This window comes from Mastigoproctus giganteus, chromosome 5, assembly GCF_048544385.1.
Source record: "Mastigoproctus giganteus isolate SK-2022 chromosome 5, ASM4854438v1, whole genome shotgun sequence".
Lineage (NCBI taxonomy): Eukaryota > Metazoa > Arthropoda > Arachnida > Uropygi > Thelyphonidae > Mastigoproctus > Mastigoproctus giganteus.
In genome coordinates, this window is record NC_143579.1 from 195,448,423 (window position 1) to 195,467,719 (window position 19,297).

At 38.9% G+C, this 19,297-nt stretch overlaps 1 protein-coding gene across 1 annotated transcript in view; it reads right to left on the minus strand.

The window, feature by feature from the left end:
• Iml1 (GATOR complex protein Iml1) overlaps positions 1-19,297 on the minus strand; it is a gene marked incomplete at its 5' end in the record, with an annotated part of 444,528 nt that overhangs the window by 242,129 nt on the left and 183,102 nt on the right. The gene's annotated exons all lie outside the window — the stretch shown is intronic.

Sequence of the window (19,297 nt, forward strand, 5' to 3'; positions counted from 1 at the left end):
ATTACCATCAGGGGTAAAGGAAAGGGTTTTTGCTTCCGTAAAGGTGAATACAGTGGTCTCCAACAGTTTTTAAATTCTGTACAGTGGGATAAACTGACGATGTTACCAACAGTAAATTCTAAGTGGGAAGCATTCAAGGAATTAATCGTGGAAGCTAATAAAAGTTTCATACCTATTAAGAAATATTGTTCAAGGTTTAGGCCTAAAGAATTATCTAATGAACTAATGAGACTCGTAATAGAGAAGAAAATGCATAGGATACATATAAATTATCAAGCGACTCAGAAGCCTATGGCAGATATAAGCTAGTCTGTAATCAGGTCACAAAGGAGGTTAGGCAGGCGAAGGCAGATTACGAGAAATCCTTGGCAAAAGATGCTAAGAAAAACAGCAAGGATTTCTTTACTTATATAAACTCTAAAAGGAAGGGGATGAATCTGATTGGTCCACTTGACATCAATGGTTCGACTGTTGATGATCCTGCTCAGATAGCAATCAAACTGAATGAGTATTTTGCATCTACATTCACACATGAGGAATTATTAAGGTTTGAAAATGGCAGAAGGTTATCAAATTGTAGCAGGATACTTAATGATTTTGTAATAACTGAAAGCAAAGTGGAGGAGAAATTGTTGAAGTTAAACATAAGAAAAGCACCTGGGGTGGATGGGATCTATCAGTTATATTAAAGGAGGCGGCAAAGCAACTAAGCAAACCCTTAGCCATAATTATGAGAGCATCCTTGGACTCAGGGGAGGTTCCCACGGACTGGAGATGTGCAAATGTATCCCCAATTCACAAAGGGGGGATCGAAGGGTGACACGAGTAATTACAGACCAGTTTGTTTAACTTCTGTTCCGGGTAAAATAATGGAGTCACTGGTTAAAGATGCATTGCAGGATGGATCGTCTAGACAAGACTGCAGCAATAATTCAGACACAGCATGGGTTTGTTAAGGGAAAGTCTTGTCTGACAAATTTGATAGGATATTATGATGTGGTTACAAAGGAACTGGATGCAAAAAATAATTTTGATATCATATATTTGGATTTCAGGAAAGCTTTTGACACTATTGCGCATGGAAGACTATTGTACAAATTGGAGCAGAATGGTATTAAGGGTAAGTTGCTACAATGGATAAAAGGAAGAAGACAGAGGGTGGTAATCAATGGGTGCTGCTCTTTGTGTACTAATGTTATTAGTGGAGTCCCACAGGGTTCGGTGTTAGGTCCACTGTTGTTTTGTATATTTATCAATGATATTGATGAAGGTATATCAGGCTTAATGTTGAAGTTTGCAGATGATACAAAGGTTGGCAGGGTTGTTAATGACAGTAATGGCAGTGTGCTTTTGCAACAGGATCTAGATAATTTGGGCAGATGGGCTAAGAAGTGGCAACTGAAGTTTAACCTTGACAAATGCAAAGTACAGTAAACCCCCGCTATTCGCGGGGGTTACGTTCCTGAGAAATGCCGCGAATACCGAAAACGCGAATACTGAGTTATGGCTTCCATAGTAATAAAGGGGTTCCGTTCCAAAGTATGAAATATATAAGAAAAACTAGTCTAAAATTTTGTCTATGTATGTATTATATGTACCTTCATAATATGACTATGTACATTGACAGTACCTAGTGAAATGCAAGCATATGGCATCGAAATGAAAATAAGAAACAATTTAATATTAAATGTAATATTTATTAGAAATTTCAAACAAATCTTTCAAACCAGCGTCTTTGCTAGCTAAAAAACCTATCCCGCCAGTGCTATCACCAGTTTCGCTAAAGCGTTGATAAGGAGTTTTGCGTTTTCACGAATGATGAGTGAATTTAACGGAATTTTATTTTGAGTTCGGTCTTCTATCCACAGATTTAAAGCTTTTTCCATTTTTTCTAATTTAACATCACAAGTTACAGAGCAAATTTTTGAAGCAATTAGCGGGTTTTCACGGACACTGCGGCGGATTTTTTCTTCCGATTTTTTGATTGATCGTACCGTTGACTCATTGATTTTATAATGTTTTGCCACTGAGAAGACACTTTCACCATTAGAAATTTTATCTAATAACTCAATTTTATTCGCTAATGTCATCACCTTCTTTGATATTTTCACATTTCTCTTGTTATTCGTAGTCATATTTTGTAGGGGTTAGAAAGAACTTGTCCACAATTAAGTCACTTTCTTCCGTTAACACACTCGAAAAAGTCTGTTTTACACTGCAAAACGGTAGATTTATCACTTTTTTAAGCATATCAATTTATAAATTGATAAATTTATTCAATTTCTAAGCATATAAATTAAAAGCAAACGACGAAACCTTCCATAACAAGCGCATAACACATATTGAACAAGGATTAGCGAGAAACATTCACACTCGCGATTTTGTCACCCCTCTCCCCCCACCCACTGAGCGCTGTTTTGACCGGGAAAGATAATTTTAGCCACGCCCATGTTTTGTTTTTTTATGGCGGAAAATATTCACGGCGCTTTAAAATTCACATTTTTTAGGTTTCATTTTATATTAAATCGGCGATCGCGAATACGCGAAACCGCGAATACAGATACTGCGAATAGCGGGGGTTTGCTGTACTGCATATGGGTAGAAGTAACCCCAGAGAAACGTACCAACTGTGTGGTACTACACTTAAGGTGGTAGAAAATGAAAAAGACCTGGGAGTAATTGTGCAGTCAGATATGAAGTTTTCTGAGCAATGCAGACAGGCTGCCAGGGCAGGTCATGGGGTTTTGTCAATGATATATAGGAATTTTGCTAGCAGGGAAAAGGAGGTGATTATCCCTCTGTATCAGGCAATGGTCAGGCCACGCCTTGAGTACTGCGTACAGGTCTGGAGGCCTCATTTTAGGAAGGATGTAGATTTACTTGAGCGTGTACAGAGAAGGGCAACAAGATTGGTGAGGGGAATGAAGGGATGCTCTTACCAAGAGAGGCTTAAGTTCTGCAAATTGCAGTGGCTGGAGACTAGGCACCTGCGCGGTGATCTGATTGAGGTATATAAGGCCTTGAATGGGTTGAGCACGCTGAATTCTGATGGGATCCTTCCACTTGTTCAGATTACGAACCTAAGGGGGCATAAATTCAAATTAAGAAAGGACAGATGTAGATTAGATGTGTGGAAATTTGCCTTTAGCCAGCGGGTGGTTAATTGCTGGAACAAACTTCCATCTGTCGTTGTGGAAGTTGATAGTTTGAATAAATTTAAGGAGAAACTGGACAGGCATTTGGAGGGAATGGTGTGATTTTTTTTTTTTTTTTTTTTTTTTTTGGCTGATGCTGCATAAGCTCATACACTTGCTTTCTTGCATCAAATGCCACTACTACTATTACTACTATGTTTGTCAGGTGTTATTGAACAAGCTACATTCAAAAAGTATATGTTTTACTGTAAGTGGTTGTGAGCAAATGCCACTACTACTATTACTACTACGTTTGTCAGGTGTTATTGAACAAGCTACATTCAAAAAGTATATGTTTTACTGTAAGTGGTTGTGAGCAGTGCACACACTGAGTGTGCACTGCTCACAACATCAGTATCATTTCCTGTAAGCAGATAGAGATGTGTGTAAGGTGGGTGTGACCTATTCGATTTCTGGCTGAGATTACTTCTTGTTTTCTATTTTTATGAAGGCTAGAAATCCATAATTGTGATTCAGGTTTTAAAGAGGTGATAGGCAACTACAGACCAGTGAGTCTGACTTTGTGGTGGGAGAAAGATCATGAAGTCTATGATAAAGAATATGGGATCATCCCATTAAGAATGGAATCTTAAAGGAACCACAATGTGGGCTCATCAAGGGAAATTTTTATTTGAAACAGCTTGTTATTTGTTTGCATTTTCCACAGAAGTTCCATTGTTCCATAGATGTTCCCTGTATATTGTATCTATAATAAGGATATGGGACTTTGAAGGGTGCTTTGCAGCATCATCTGCACATTCATTTCTTGGAATACCACTATGGCCAGGGATCCAAGAGAAAATAAGTTTGCTGATGATCACAAAGACGTATCAGCTTATGTCTTATGAGTTTTAATAAAGGATTGTTAGCTGAGGGATTGCTTTTCAGAGCTAAAAGAGCACTCTATGAATCCGTATATATTATGCTTTTATTTATTGACAGCAGTGAGATGTTTTTCAGAGCTAGTTTAATGGCATGGCTAGGCAGTATAATTGCTGCATTCGGCTGGAAGTGCAATTGAAATAGTTGTATTAGGAAAGGCAGCAGCTGCACCCACTCTGTCAGACTTTGAACCATCAGTATAGATCTTGGTAAAGTGGAAGTACTTTTGCATGTGAGCAAAATGTAGTTGTTGGATGTTAATATTTGCTATAGAACCTTTACCCCATTGCTCAAAATATTCATCAGAAGAAATTGTAAATGAAATCCATGGGGGATCTGGATCTTCTGATTCTTTGAGGATATTATCAAGCTGAATGTTCCAGTTACCTCTTAGATTTTGGAGTCTGCTAGTAGGCTGAATTGTTTTGGGTTTGTTTACATAATGGATTTTCCACTGAGGATCATGCAATAGTGGCCAAACAGGATGAGTAGGCAGGCTTTTAATTTTAGCTGAATAATTCATTAGCAACATCTTTCTTCTGATGCTAAGTGAAGATTCGTGAGCCTCAACATAAAGACTTTGAACTGGTGATGTTCTGTATGCACCTAGGGCTATCCTAAGAAAATAGTGTTGGATGGGGGCAAGACAAGCTAAGGTGCTCTCCTAGCTCAGTCATAAACAGGCGCTCCGTAATCTAGCTGAGATCTAATTAGGGACTTATATAAGTGGAGCAGGGTATAACGATATGCACCCCAAGACGTACTGGAGATGACCCAGAGTATATTCATTTTCTTTGCGCAAGTGGTTCTTAGATATTTGATATGCTACTGGAAGTTTAACTTCTTGTCAAAAATTAGCCCTAGGAGTCAAATACTGTTCACCATTGGTAAAAAGTGATTGGCCAAGTGTAACTCAGGGTCAGGATGCATTCTGTGCTTTGTGTAGAAATGTACGGCTGTAGATTTGTAGCTTGGCAGTTTGTATCCATTCTGTGCCATCCATAATTCAATGCTATTTATGGATATTTGTAGATGGCGGCTATCAATATAGTTCATATTCTGGGAATGGCAGGATATGGTAAGATTATCTGCATAGGTATATTCAATGGTGTTTGGAATGTGGTTTGCGATACTGTTTATTTGTATTGAAAACAAAGTGGCACTAAGAACAGAGCCTTGTGGGACTCCTTCTTCTTGCATGTATGTTTGAGATAAAAGCTGCCGGTACCTAACTTGGAAAGATCTGTGTTGAAGAAAGCTTTTAATAAAATATGGTAAATGGCCTCTCATATGAATAGAATGGAGATCTCTTAGGATGCCGTATTGCCGTGAGATATCGAAAGCCTTCTCTGTATCAAGGCATACCATGACGAGATGTTGATTTCTGATGAATACGTTTCTTATGTTTAATTCAGCTTTTGTTATGAAGTCTAGGGAAGATCTGTTCTTTCGAAAACCAAACTGATTGTTATTGATTATGTTTTGAGATTCAAGATACCAGGTGAGTCGGCGGTGAACCATTTTTTCTAAAGTCTTACTCAAGCAGTTGGTTAGAGAAATTGGTCTATAATTGTGAGAAACCTTTTCTAGGTTTCAGTATAGCTATTACATAAGAATGTTGCCAGGAAGTGGGGAGTTTATGTTCTGAGTATACCCAATTGTAAAATTTTAGTAATGATGATAGTGATTTCTGATTGAGATGTTGAAGCATTATATAGTAAATTCCATCAGGACAACGAGCACTGTTTCTTGAGGTGGTAGTAGTAGTAGCATGTGATGCAAGAAAGCAAGTGTTTGAGCTTATACAGCATCAGCCAAAAAAAAAAAAAAAAAAATTCACACCATTCCCTCCAAATGCCTGTCCAGTTACTCCTTAAATTTATTCAACCTATCAACTTCCACAACGACAGATGGAAGTTTGTTCCAGCAATTAACCACCCGCTGGCTAAAGGCAAATTTCCGCACATCTATTCTACATCTGTCTTTTCTTAATTTGAATTTATGCCCCCTTAGGTTCGTAATCTGAACAAGTGGAAGGATCCCATCAGAATTCAGCATGCTCAACCCATTCAAGGCCTTATACACCTCAATCAGATCACCGCGCAGGTACCTAGTCTCCAGCCACTGCAATTTGCAGAACTTAAGCCTCTCTTGGTAAGAGGATCCCTTCATTCCCCTCACCAATCTTGTTGCCCTTCTCTGTACACGCTCAAGCAAATCTACATCCTTCCTAAAATGAGGTCTCCAGACCTGTACGCAGTACTCAAGGCATGGCCTGACCATTGCCTTATACAGAGAGACAATCACCTCCTTTTCCCTGCTAGCAAAATTCCTATATATCATTGACAAAACCCCATGACCTTCCCTGGCAGTCTGGTACATTTAGATTCTTTCAGTTCAGATATTGTGAATGGTTGGTTATAGGGTAAAGGACATGTAGCTTTGAAGTTCAGTTTCCTTTTCTCAGCTTCAGCTTTAATTTTTTGAAAAGATGGTTGATATGCACTTGAGGAGGATAGTTCACAGAAACACAGTTTCTAAAGCACTGGCAATCTTCCCAAGAGAGGAAATCTCCTTCTCATTCCAGTTAATAATAGAAGGTGATATATGATATTTCCTGATTAGCTTCTTTATTTTTTCCCCGATTATTCGGGTATCAGTATCTTCATTTATTGAGAAGGCAAATTTTATCCACGAGTCTTTTTTTGGCCTTTCGCCAGATGTAATGAGCTTTTGCTCTCAGTCTCTTGAAGTTAATAAGGTTGGCAGTGGTGGGATATTTGTGGCATTTTTTTCTCTTTTCGCTTTGTTACAATCACCATTCCACCAGTGATTGGTATGCCGATGGTTTGTTATAGACTGTGGAATGGCGGCTGTTGCAGCTGTTAGTATCTGCGTTGTGATATGATCGGTGGCAGTGTCAATATCAGAAGACTCAATGATATCCTCATCAAAAGATAGATGATTGGCAAATTTTTTCCAGTTCGCTTTGGAAAATTTCCATTTTTTTTTTTTTTTTTGTTTCTGTTTGTTTGGACTGGGTGGTTTGAATGCTGAAAATCAGCGGATAATGGTCGCTGTTTAGAGGATTGTCATGTACTGTCCACAATATAGTTAGGAAGAGGATCGGAGAGCAGATTGAGAGATCTATTGAAGTGGTTGACCCAGTAGAGAAATGGATGTAAGTGGGTAGGTCAGTGTTCAATAATGTCAAATTCTCTCTGTTAAGTAGCATTTCAATAAACTCACCACATCCATCAAAATCTCCTAATAGACAGATAGGAGATGGTAATTGAGAAATAAGATTTTCCAGATCCAGAATTGTGCATGGACGGTTTGGCAAAAGATATATTGAGACCAGTGTCAATGTGATACTGATTACTATACGGGCAGCAATAGCTTCTAATGGTGTTTGCAATGGAATATGCCTGGAGGGGATTCATGCTTCCACTAGTATAGCTACTCCTTCATGGGGGCTGTTAGTTTCAGATCGATCTTTTCTGAAGGTAGTAGAGTTTTTGACTGAAATGGAGATTTTTGGTGTTAAATAATTGTTTCTTGTAGGTACATGGCAGCAGGATTGTAACAGTGAATTAGTTCACAGATATCATCAATATTGCTGCAAAAACCTCTGCAATTCCATTGTATGATTTGTTCCATTATTTGGTAAGTGGAAGATTAGTCTGTATGCTTTTTGTGAGTGGGTTGTTTATATCTGTCGAGTTTTGATTTTTCTTTCCTTGAAAAAATTTGGTGTCCTGAGTCATTGCTTTCTTCCATATTATCAGCATGTATTTCAAGCAGATCTGAGTTGGTAGTATCATTTGTGTCCATGCTTGATATGTGAGATTGTTTCAGCTCAACTGGATCTAATTTTTGTAAATTCTCCACTGCTTGACAATGGGGAATTCTCTGGGATTCTGGGATGGAACTGTCAGTGGTGTATTACTGCATTGGTCTACTACCTTTGGTGGAGATGGATGCTGGACCGAGAGGACTGATCGAGCCCAGTCTGAGATTGATGTGTCTCGAGTGATGGACACTGCTATCTGACATGCTATTAATTGGTGACTGTAAGGAGCAGAAGCATAAGTGCATTTTGGTGTACTTAATTTTACTTGTTTTCTTGCCTCTTGGTAGGAAACTTTATTTTCAATTTTATATTTTTGTATTTTTTTCCCCAACTTCCAGAGGTCACAGTCTTTGGAGCATGCTGGATGGTTGCCCTTGCAATTAGGACATTGTGGAGTTGATGCCTTACATTCTGTTTGTGTATGAGTTTTACACCCATAGTTTGTACATGTTGGCTTTGTCATGGCATGCTGTCTGGGAATGGCTAAATTTCTGGCATTTAAAACATCTTAGAGGGTTCGGGATATGTGGCCGAATGTGACAGTTTAAATATCCTGCCTTGACTGAAGCTGGTAGGTTTGGAGAACTAACAGTTAAAATTATACTCCAGGTAGGGACTAAACTGCCATCCTTTTGGATCATCTTTTCTGATCTTTTTTGCCTGAGTGACTTTTTGATCTTTAAGTTCCTGGACTATTTCATCTTCAGGAACGTTCAATAGATCACATTCAGTGAAGAACTGAGAGTTGTATGTGGTGTGATTTGAACTTTGATTCCAATCAAGGATGTCTGAAGTAATAATAGTTCAGAGTATCGAGGATTGGTGGTCTCTATTAATAAATTTCTAGAATGGAGGCGTTTCACCAGTTTTGGTGAACCTTCAGCGTGTTCGAGGCATCTCTGAATGATGAAGGGGAGAGCTTGCCCACAGGTTATGTTGACAGAGAATGTATTAACAGGAATGCTGGATTTTCCTGTCTGCCAATGTCTTTTTTCATTCTCTTCAAGAGAGAGAGAGAGAGAGAGAGAGAGAGAGAGAGAGAGAGAAGTCATGGTCAGTATCGTCATTTTCACTCTGTTGAGAGCTCTTTGGCTCTAAATGTGGAAATTCACTGGTTCCATCTCTGCTCCTTTTAGCCCTGAGGGTTGTCTTTTCCCCCAGGTTACTGGCCCCACCATGTGGAGGCAGGAGCAGTGCAACCAATGACCAAGCGGTTGTTGAAGTAAGTGGAGGGTTAGTAATGAATATATAGAATAAAAAAAGAAAGGTGGATTTCCTTTCTAGGTTCTTACTTTTGACCTTTAAAGTACAGAACCACTTCATGTAAACAAAAGAACAGGTCACACTAGAAAAGAAACAAAAAACTATATTACTTTGAGAGGGTACTATATATTTGCAGGAAGAAAATCGCTTGGCACTCGGAGCCCATGAAGTTTCCATTCAGTGTAAATAGCAAAGAGACAATGGCATAACTATACTTGGAATACTGCATTCAGGTCTGGAGGTAATATCTAAGAAAAGGATATAACTTCTACAGGGGAGTAAAGAGAAAGGTGACAAAATCAGCAGAGCAGTGCTAAGCACTGCTCCTTCACACAGTACACACACTTCTACGTAATATGTATTACAACATTCAGGAAACTGTTAGTTTGGAATTTATTAATATTAATTTTCATTGTTAATCAATTCAAATGTACTTAAACAGAAATCATACCTCAGACTAGAGCTGCAATGCACTTTCACACACTTCTAAATAGTCCTTCACAGAGGAGTGCTAAGCACTGTTCTGTGAAGGACCATTTAGAAGTGTGTACTGCAAAGTTTGGCAGCTTCAGGTCTAAGATGTAGACCTGAAAGAAATGAGTAAAACAAATGCAGGCAGTATATTTTTCTGGTAGGTAGAAGCAAGAACCAGGGGAACAAATATAAAAAAAAGAGTGAATATCATGAATTTTACCTTAAGGCAACATGTTGATGATCACTGGAAGAAATGACTGTATTGTGCAAAATAAAATGAGTGTGAGTTCATATAGGATTGGATGGAAACTTTCCAGTGATGGAAATAATAACATTGATTTTTTTTTTTTTTTTGTAGCAGTAGAATAATTCCTCTTTCTTACATCGGTCTAAAACATATTAATATTAAAGTGTCAAAATGTGATGATGTTAACATGTATGAGGTTGCTAACAGCATAGGGTATGCTGCTACAACAATGAGACTTGGATTACACAAGTGGTGTATGTAAGTTTTTGTATTTGGGCAAGAGTAATCACAAGTTAAATTATCAACTGACGGTGTTAAATCAATGCTGATAATGATTAAGATGATATTAAACTCAATGCTTATGAAGAGGGTATTAAACTCAATGTGCATGAAATTGAAAAGGAACTAGGTAATATAATAACTAGGTTGGAGAATTGCCATCTTCAAACAGGACATGATCTAGCCAGGGAGGATTTCTATGTGTGTGCCAAGTGTGTGAGCACACACAGACATCTTAAAACTCTCATAGATGCCCATCAGAATGATGGCCATCTATGAGAGTTTTAAGAGTTGGGTAGATGCCCTCAAAGGAATTAAAATGGAGGGAGGGCCCATCAAGCTATCAGCTGCCCAACTCAATACCAGAGCCCACCCTTGTGCAACAGTCAAAACAGCAGCAATCTTCAGGGAGAGAATGCGACAGTCCCACGGGAGCTAGTTATTGTCAGTGACTCAATTGTCAGGGAAATGGGAAATATATTGTGCAAAAAGGATAGGTGGAACAGGACCAGGGTATGTCTACTAGGAGCAAAAGTTGATGATGCTGTAGAGCAGATATTATCTTTTAAGGGCACAAAAATGAGGGTAGGAGTTTGTTATAGGCCTAATCACTCTAATGACAATAATACAGAGAAACAGAGTGCACCAGTAAATCAGTTTCTAATAATATGAGATTTTAATTTCCCAGATGTGGATTTGAACTTGTGAGTTGGTCACTCACACACACTAGCAAGACTTTTGTGGATATATTGGATGATTGCTTTCTACAGCAGCATGTTAGAGAGACAATCAGAGGGAGTAACACCCTTGATCTGATTATCAGCAGTGATTATTCATGCATTAAGAATTTACAGACAAAGGAACCACTAAGCAGCAGTGATCACAGTGCACTAATGTAGGATTTACTTAAAGACATAATTACCATCAGAGGTAGCAGGAAGGCTTTTTGTTTTTGTTAAAGTGATTACAGTGGAATCAGGGATTTTTTAAGTTCTATACAGTGGAACCAACTGATGATATACCAACAGCAAATTCTAAATGGGAAGCATTCAAGGATGTAATCTTGGAAGCTACCAGTCATTTTATTGCAATTAAGAAATACTATTCTAGGTTTAGGCCCAAATGGAGGTCAGATGAACTAATGAGACTCATGGCAGAGAAGAAAAATGCATGGGATGCATATAAATTATCAGGCAACACAGAAGCCTATGGTATATACATTAAGTGATCACTGAATTATGACCACCTACCTAATACTTCGGTCCTCCTTTTGCCATCGGTAAGCGCCTCCGTAGCCAGGTGGGCAGGAGCAGCAGTGTGTAGCACACACACTTCTTGATTAGATCGGGGTTCGAGCCCGTCACCACCAAATACGGAGGATGCGAAAAGGTCAGGGAATGACCACCGCATATCCCCGGAGCAATATGACCTTAGTTGCTAATATTTCTAAAAACCAAATAACAAAGCCATCGGTACAGCAGCTATCTCACGTGGCATGGATTGAACAAGATGTCATAAGCATTCAGGAGGTATGGCCAACAAAGCTGTGTGTAATGTGGTCAGCAATGCAGGTATGAAGGTGATTGGTGTATCCAGATGCCTGATATGCCTTTCCATAGTATCCCACAAGTGTTCTATGGGATTGATATCGGGGGAGTTCGGAGGCCAATCGATATGCTGAAAGTCAGTACTGTGTTCCTCGAACTATTCCTGCACAACAAGTTCCCAATGACTCGGCGCATTGTCATCTTGGAACACCATCGCCATTCGGGAAAAAGTGTAACATAGCGGGGTGCACATAGTCAACAAGTAGTTGGTGATAGCGGAGACCACTGATATGTTGTTCCACGTGCATCAGGGATCCAAGTGAAACATGCCCCACACCGTACAACCGCCTCCACTGGTCTGTACTTTTGATACCATGCATGATGGATCAAGAGCCTCAGTTTTTGTTGAAGCCAAATCTGTACACAACCATCCACAGTGTGGAATAAATAATGTGACTCATCTGACCAACACACCTTCCAGTCTTCTTATGTCCAACTTGCATGCTCTTTGCACGAGGCTTGAGTCTTTTATGCTGATGAATCTTGGTTAGGAGAGGATGCCGTAAGGGTCGTCTGCTGGTATAGCCCATATGTGCGAGCATGCAACGCATGGTCATGCCAGATTTTGTTCCGCGTTGGCCCATGTTGTATTGGGTAGTCAACTCTTCAACAGTGCCGCCTGTTCGCCTGTACAAGTTGTTGAACCCAGCGCTCACATCTAACATCAACCTTTCGCTGACCTTTGCAGTTTTGCCATCGGGTTGTTTGACCATTTTGATGCCAGTCCCGGTACACTTTAACTATGGCGGTTCTCAAACACCTCACCAGTTCAGCCATTTCGGAAATGGAGGAACCAGCTCGTTGAGCACCCACAATCTGTCCCTTATCAAAGTCTGATAAATCATTCCTTTTACCCACCATGCTTGGAATTTTACTACCTACTGAATCACTGACATCTTATCTAAGCTATATAGGTCTACTAGCTCTGCGCTCTCATTCCTCATGTGGTCAACAGGTTGCATTCAGTTTTCATAGCAGTGGTCATAATTCAGCAATCACTCAGTGTATAAGCTAGCCTATAATCAAGTCACAAAGGAGGTTAGGCAAGCTAAGGCAGATTATGAGAAATTTTGGCAATGGATGCAAAGAAAAACAGCAAAGACTTCTTTACTTATATAAACCCTAAGTTGTTGTTTGTTGTTTGGTTGGTTTTTAGGAGCATTAGCAACTAAGGCCATATTGCTCCGGGATATGTGGTGGTCATTCCTTGACCTTTCCGCATCCTCCGTATTTGGTGGTGACGGGCTCGAACCCCGGTCTAATCAAGAAGCGTGTGCTGCGCACTGCTGCTCCTTCCCACCTGGCTACGGAGGTGCCGTTATAAACTCTAAAAGGAAAGGGATGAATCAGAGTGGTCCACTTCATATCACTGGTTTGAGTATAGATGATCGTTCTCAGATAGCTGCCAAACTAAATGAGTTTTTGCAAATTGAAAACTGGTTTACAAATTGGAGTAGTATGGCATTATGGGTAAGTTGCTGCAATGGATAAAAGGATTGTTGGATGGGGGATGGCAGAGAGTGGTAATAAATAGAGACTGCTCTATGTGTCATTAGTGGAGTTCCCCAGGGTTCAGTGTTGGGTCCATTGTTGTTTTCTGTATTTATCAATGATATTGATGAAGATATATCAGGCTTAATTTCCAAGTCCGTAGATGATACAAAGGTTGGCAGGGTTGTTAATGACAGTAAAGACAGTATGCTATGGTATCAGGATCTAGAAAAGTTAAGCAGATTGGCTGAGAAGTGGCAACTAAAGTTTAACATTGACAAATGCAAAGTACTGCATATGGGTAGCAGTAACCCAAGAGAAATTTATTAACTGTGTGGTACTACACTCAGGGAGATGAAGAATGAAAAAGACCTGGGGGTAATTGTGCAGTTTCTTGCATAAGGCAGCCTGTTTGAGCAGTGCAGAAGGGCTGCCAAAGCATATCAAGGTGTTTTATCAATAATATATAGGAATTTTGCTAGCAGAGATAAGGAAGTGATTATCTCCTTGCATAAGGCAATGGTCAGGCCAAAACTTGAGTACTGCTTACAGGTCTGGAGGCCTCATTTTAAAAAGGATGTAGAGTTGCTAGAATGAGTACAGAGAAGGGCACAAGATTGGTGAGAGGAACAAAGGGGTGTTCTTACCAAGAGAGGTTTAAGTTCTGAAAATTGCAGCATCTGGAGACTAGGCACCTGCGAGGTGATCTGATGAGGTGTATAAGGCCTTGAATGGTTTGAGCAGGTTCAATGCTGATGGGATACTTCCGCTTGCTCAGATTAAGAACCTGAGGGAGCATAGATTCAAATTGAGGAAAGAATGCTGTAGAATAGATGTGCAGAAGTTTGCCTTTAACCAGCGGGTAGTTGATTACCGGAACAGACTTCCATCTGTTGTTGTAAAAGTTGATAGCTTAAATAAATTTAAGGCTGAACTAGGCAAGCATTTGGAGTGACCGGATGGGTAAAATGGAAAGGTTTTTTTTTTTTTTTTTTTTGGTTGATGCTATATAAGCTTGTTTTCTTACATCATATGCCTCAACAAATGCTAATGTTAATGCTAATTTTGCACCTACATTCACAATTGAGGAGTCATTCAATGAGAAGAGGAGCAGAGGTGTATCAAACTCTAACAGGAAGTTAAACGATTTTGTAATAACCGAGAACAAAGTTAAACATAAGAAAGGCACCTGGGGTGGATGGGATCTATCCAATTATATTAAAGGAGGTGGCAAAGAAAGTAAGCAAACCCTTAGCCATAATTATGAGAGCATCCTTGTACTCAGCGGAAGTCCCCATGGGCTGGAGACATGAAAAAGTATCTCCAAAAGGGGGGGGGTCAAAGGGTGATACAAGTAATTATAGACCTGTTAGTTTGACTTCTGTTCCAGGGAAAATAATATAGTCACTGGTTAAAGAAGCATTGCAGGATCATCTAGACAAGACAGCAGACACAGCATGGGTTTGTCAAGGGGAAGTCTTGTCTGACCAATTTGATTGGATACTATGATGTGGTCACAAAGGAACTGGATGCAAAAAATAATTTTGATATCATATATAGGTAGCCCTCGTTTTGCGCTGGTCCAATTTGCGCCAATTCGCAATAGCACCGATCACTAACCACAACACCATTTTTATTTTTATTTATTTTTGCAATTTTTTTATAAATTGAAAATTTAAAACCATTAGACAAAATTTATCGGCATCATACTGTGCTATGTATCATTCAATGTTCAGTGATTTAGGACAATCTGAGCCAATCAGCAATTAGAGCATTCTTATCAGAGACGAGAAAGATTCCTGCCCTCGAAGTAGCCACTCGTGGATGCGGGCGGTAAAGGTCCATGCAGTGAAGCATTCATTTGGTTGCTGTTTATGCTATTTACACGTGTTGAAAATTTATTACGCTAACATTTTTTATTAATTGTGCTATTAATAAAAAAGACTCGGCACTAAATTAAATAATAATAATAGTGATATCTGTGTGCAGTTTTTGCCAATTGTGTTATAAAGTTTTTAATTTAACAAAATAAAGAGATGGCATGTTTGTTAAAAGAAGTTCACTGAATCCTACTGCAATATTTGGAGGCTGGAATCTAGTGAAAACTGCCCTAATGTGTGGGTAGGGGTATGAATATGCCTCCATCAACTATTACTATAACTATGAAGAATGCTAATAAAATAAAACAATCGATGCAAAGTGGTAGGTAATATTTTTGGTGCCCAGAACCTAACCCTGTGATTTCCGATTGACTCCATTATATAAAGGTTCCATTTGCGCCTGTCACCCCCAGGAACCTAATCCCAATGTAAATCAAATTATTAGACTGTAAATTATTAGACCACAAAGAGCAGTATCCATTTTTTGAGTTACCATCTTATGAGTGATCGCCAATGTGGATTCCATGAGTGTCAATCCACTAGTAATATACTAGTTTATGTTACTCATATGTGGATAAATTCTATTAATAAATTCTATTAATAAAAAAGACTCGGCACTAAATCAAATAATAATAATAATAGTGATATCTGTGTGCAGTTTTTGCCAATTGTGTTATAAAGTTTTTAATTTAACAGAATAAAGGAGGATGGAATCTAGTGAAAACTGCCCTAATGTGTAAAAGAAGTTCATTGAATCCTAGTGCAATATTTGGAGAATGGGATCTAGTGAAAACTGCCCTAATGTGTGGGTAGGGTTATGAATATGCCTCCATCGACTATTACTACAACTATGAAGAATACTAATAAAATAAAACAATCGATGCAAAGTAGTAGGTAATATTTTGGTGCCCAGAACCTAACGCTGTGATTTCCGATTGACTCCATTATATAAAGGGTTCCATTTGCACCTTTCCTCCCCAGGGACCTAACCCCAACGTAAATCAAGGGCTACCTGTACTTGGATTTCAGGAAATCTTTTGATACTGTTGCACATGGAAGACTACTGTACAAATTGGAGCAGCATGGCATTAAGGACAAGTTGCTACAATGGACAAAAGGATGGTTGAGTGGGAGAAGACAGAGTGGTAATCAATGGATACTGCTCTTTGAGGTCTAATGTTATTAGTGGTGTCCCCTAGGGTTGGGCCCATTGTTGTTTAGTATATTTATCAATGATATTGATGAAAGTATATCAAGGTTAATGTCCTAGTTTGCAGAAGATACAAAGTTTGGGAGGATTGTCAATAACAGTAATGACAGTATGCTACTGTAACAGGATCTGGAAAAGTTGGGAAGATGGGCTGAGAAGTGGCAACTGAAGTTTAACATTGAAAAATGCTTGTTTGTTGTTTGTTGTTATTTGCATTTTAGGAGCATTAGCAACTAAGGCCATATTGCTCCATGATATGCGGTGGTCATTCCCTGACCTTCCCGCATCCTCCGTATTTGGTGGTGACGGGCTCGAACCCCGGTCTAATCAAGAAGCGTGTGCTACGCACTGCTGCTCCTTCCCACCTGGCTACGGAGGCGCCTCTGAAAAATGCAAAATACTGCATATGGGTACCAGTAACCCCAGAGAAATATACCAACTCGATGGTGTTACACTCAGCATAGCGAAGAATGAAAGAGACTGGGGGGTAATTGTGCAGTCAGATATGGAGTTTTCTGACAGTGCAGACAGGCTGCCAGAGGAGGTCATGGGGTCTTGTCAATGATATACAGGAATTTTGTGAGAAGGGATAAGGAGATGATTATAGTAGTAGTAGTGGCATCTGAAATCCAAGTATATGATATCAAAATAATTTTTTTGCATCCAGTTCCTTTGTAACCACATCATAATAACCAATCAAATTTGTCAGTTAAGACCTTCCCTTAACAAACCCATGCTGTGTCTGAATTATTGCTGCAGTGTTGTCCAGATGATCCTGCAATGCATCTTTAACCAGTGACTCCATTATTTTACCCAGAACAGAAGTTAAACTAACTGGTTCATAATTAATCCTGTGACCCTTCGATCCCCCTTTGTGAATTGGGGATACATTTGCACATCTCCAGTTCTTGGGGACCTCCCCTGAGTTCAAGGATGCTCTCATAATTATGGCAAAGGGTTTGCTTACTTCCTTTGCCGCCTCCTTTAATATAACTGGATAGATCCCATCCACCCCGGGTGCCTTTCTTATGTTTAACTTCAACAATTTCTCTTCCACTTTGCTCTCAGTTATTACAAAATCATTAAGTACCCTGTTACAATTTGATAACCTTCTGGTATTTTCAAACCTTAATAACTCCACATGTGTGAATGTAGATGCAAAATACTCATTCGGTTTGTTTGCTATCTGAGCAGGATCTCCTTGTCAGGCAATGGTCAGGCTACACCATGAGTACTGCGTACAGGTCTGGAAGCATCATTTTAGGAAGGATGTAAAGTTGCTAGAACGAGTACAGAGAAGGGCAAGACTGGAGAGGGGAACATAGGGTTGCTGTTACCAAGAAAGGCTTAAGTTCTGCAAATTGCAGCTTCTGAAGACTAGGTACCTGCTAGGTGACCTAACTGAGATGTATAAGGCCTTGAATGGTTTGAGCAAGCTCAATGCTGATGGGATTCTTCCTCTTGCTCAGATTACTTACCCGAGGGGACATAAATTTAAATTGAGGAAAGACAATTGTAGAATAGATGTATGGAAATTTTCCTTTAGCCAGCGGGTAGTTGATTGCTAGAACAAACTTCCATCTGTCTTTGTGGAAGTTGATAGCTTAAATAAATTCAAGGCAGAACTAAACAAACATCTGGAATGAATGGATGGGTGAAATGGGAAGGGTTGTTGTTTTCGGATGATGCCGTATAAGCTTGCTTTTTTGCATCATATGCCTCTACTAATGCTAATTCTAATAGTCTGAAATTAAATTCTCTCGACAATGCAGTGGAGCTACTGAGACAACACACGGAGGTATTGGAATAGGAAATTTTCAATAGTGATAGAGTGATAATCATTCCGTAATACAAACTGATGATCAAATGATGTCTGTAATACTAAATTCCAACTGGAAAACCAAGACCAGTTGTAGCAAAAAAATACTTTCTAAAGAGATTCCATTTCTGCAGGCTACAGAATACAGAAACGAAATACCTGCATTAGGATCTGACTGAGTTGTTTAAGGCCTTAAAATTGCTGAGGAAACTTGATGCTGACTTTTGATATGTTCTTGTTTTTCTTATATATTTGTACAAGCAAAAATGCTTAGGTTAGTAGTGCATGAAGATGCTAGCAGCAAGACTATCAGAAATATGCTGGCACTTTCAAATTTATGTTTTATTATTTTCACTAGTATTTAGTCTGTTTTGAATGCTACTTGTTTTAATCAGGGCCTCCAGTAATTCTTATTTAACACAGAGCAAGTGCTATTATTCTTATAGAGAGAATTAAAAAAATGTGAAGTGGGAGGGTTTTTAATACTGTTAGTAACTCAAGTAAATTTAGAGCAAATACTTAAGCCATTCAATGCTATAAAATATACATTAGTTGGAAAAATGCAGTTAAGAGTTTGCTGCAAAATGTTCAGTCTCATATTATGCAGCAAATCATCACACATTGCCTTGGTCCTGCACTTCCATTGCTCCCTAAAGAGAAGTATGCCACAGTTTATTTGTAATACATGCCATTATGCAGATGGCCATTTCAAAAATCACTGTCCCTTCACCACTGTATGATCAGGCATCATCCTTTTAGGGCCTAATAATCCAATGATGAAATATTTCTGCAATTTAAATGATCCCAAAACATCAGATATTCAAAACAAACAAATTTAGTAGATATGCTTCAGGTATACAAAAGCCACAAAATATTAATGTAAGTTGGCAAAAGCCTCACTTCTATAAGTAGTTAAGAAAAACCAATAACCTCTTAACATCCTTTATATAGAAACATTAATACTAATATCAATATTGCACTGGGTTTTTAAATAAAATAGTATAGTGCTGAAATAAATTTCTTGAAGAGATAGAAAGAGAAAGTTAAAAATCTGCCTATCACTCACTACCCAAATACAAAATCCTGACAACTTAAATC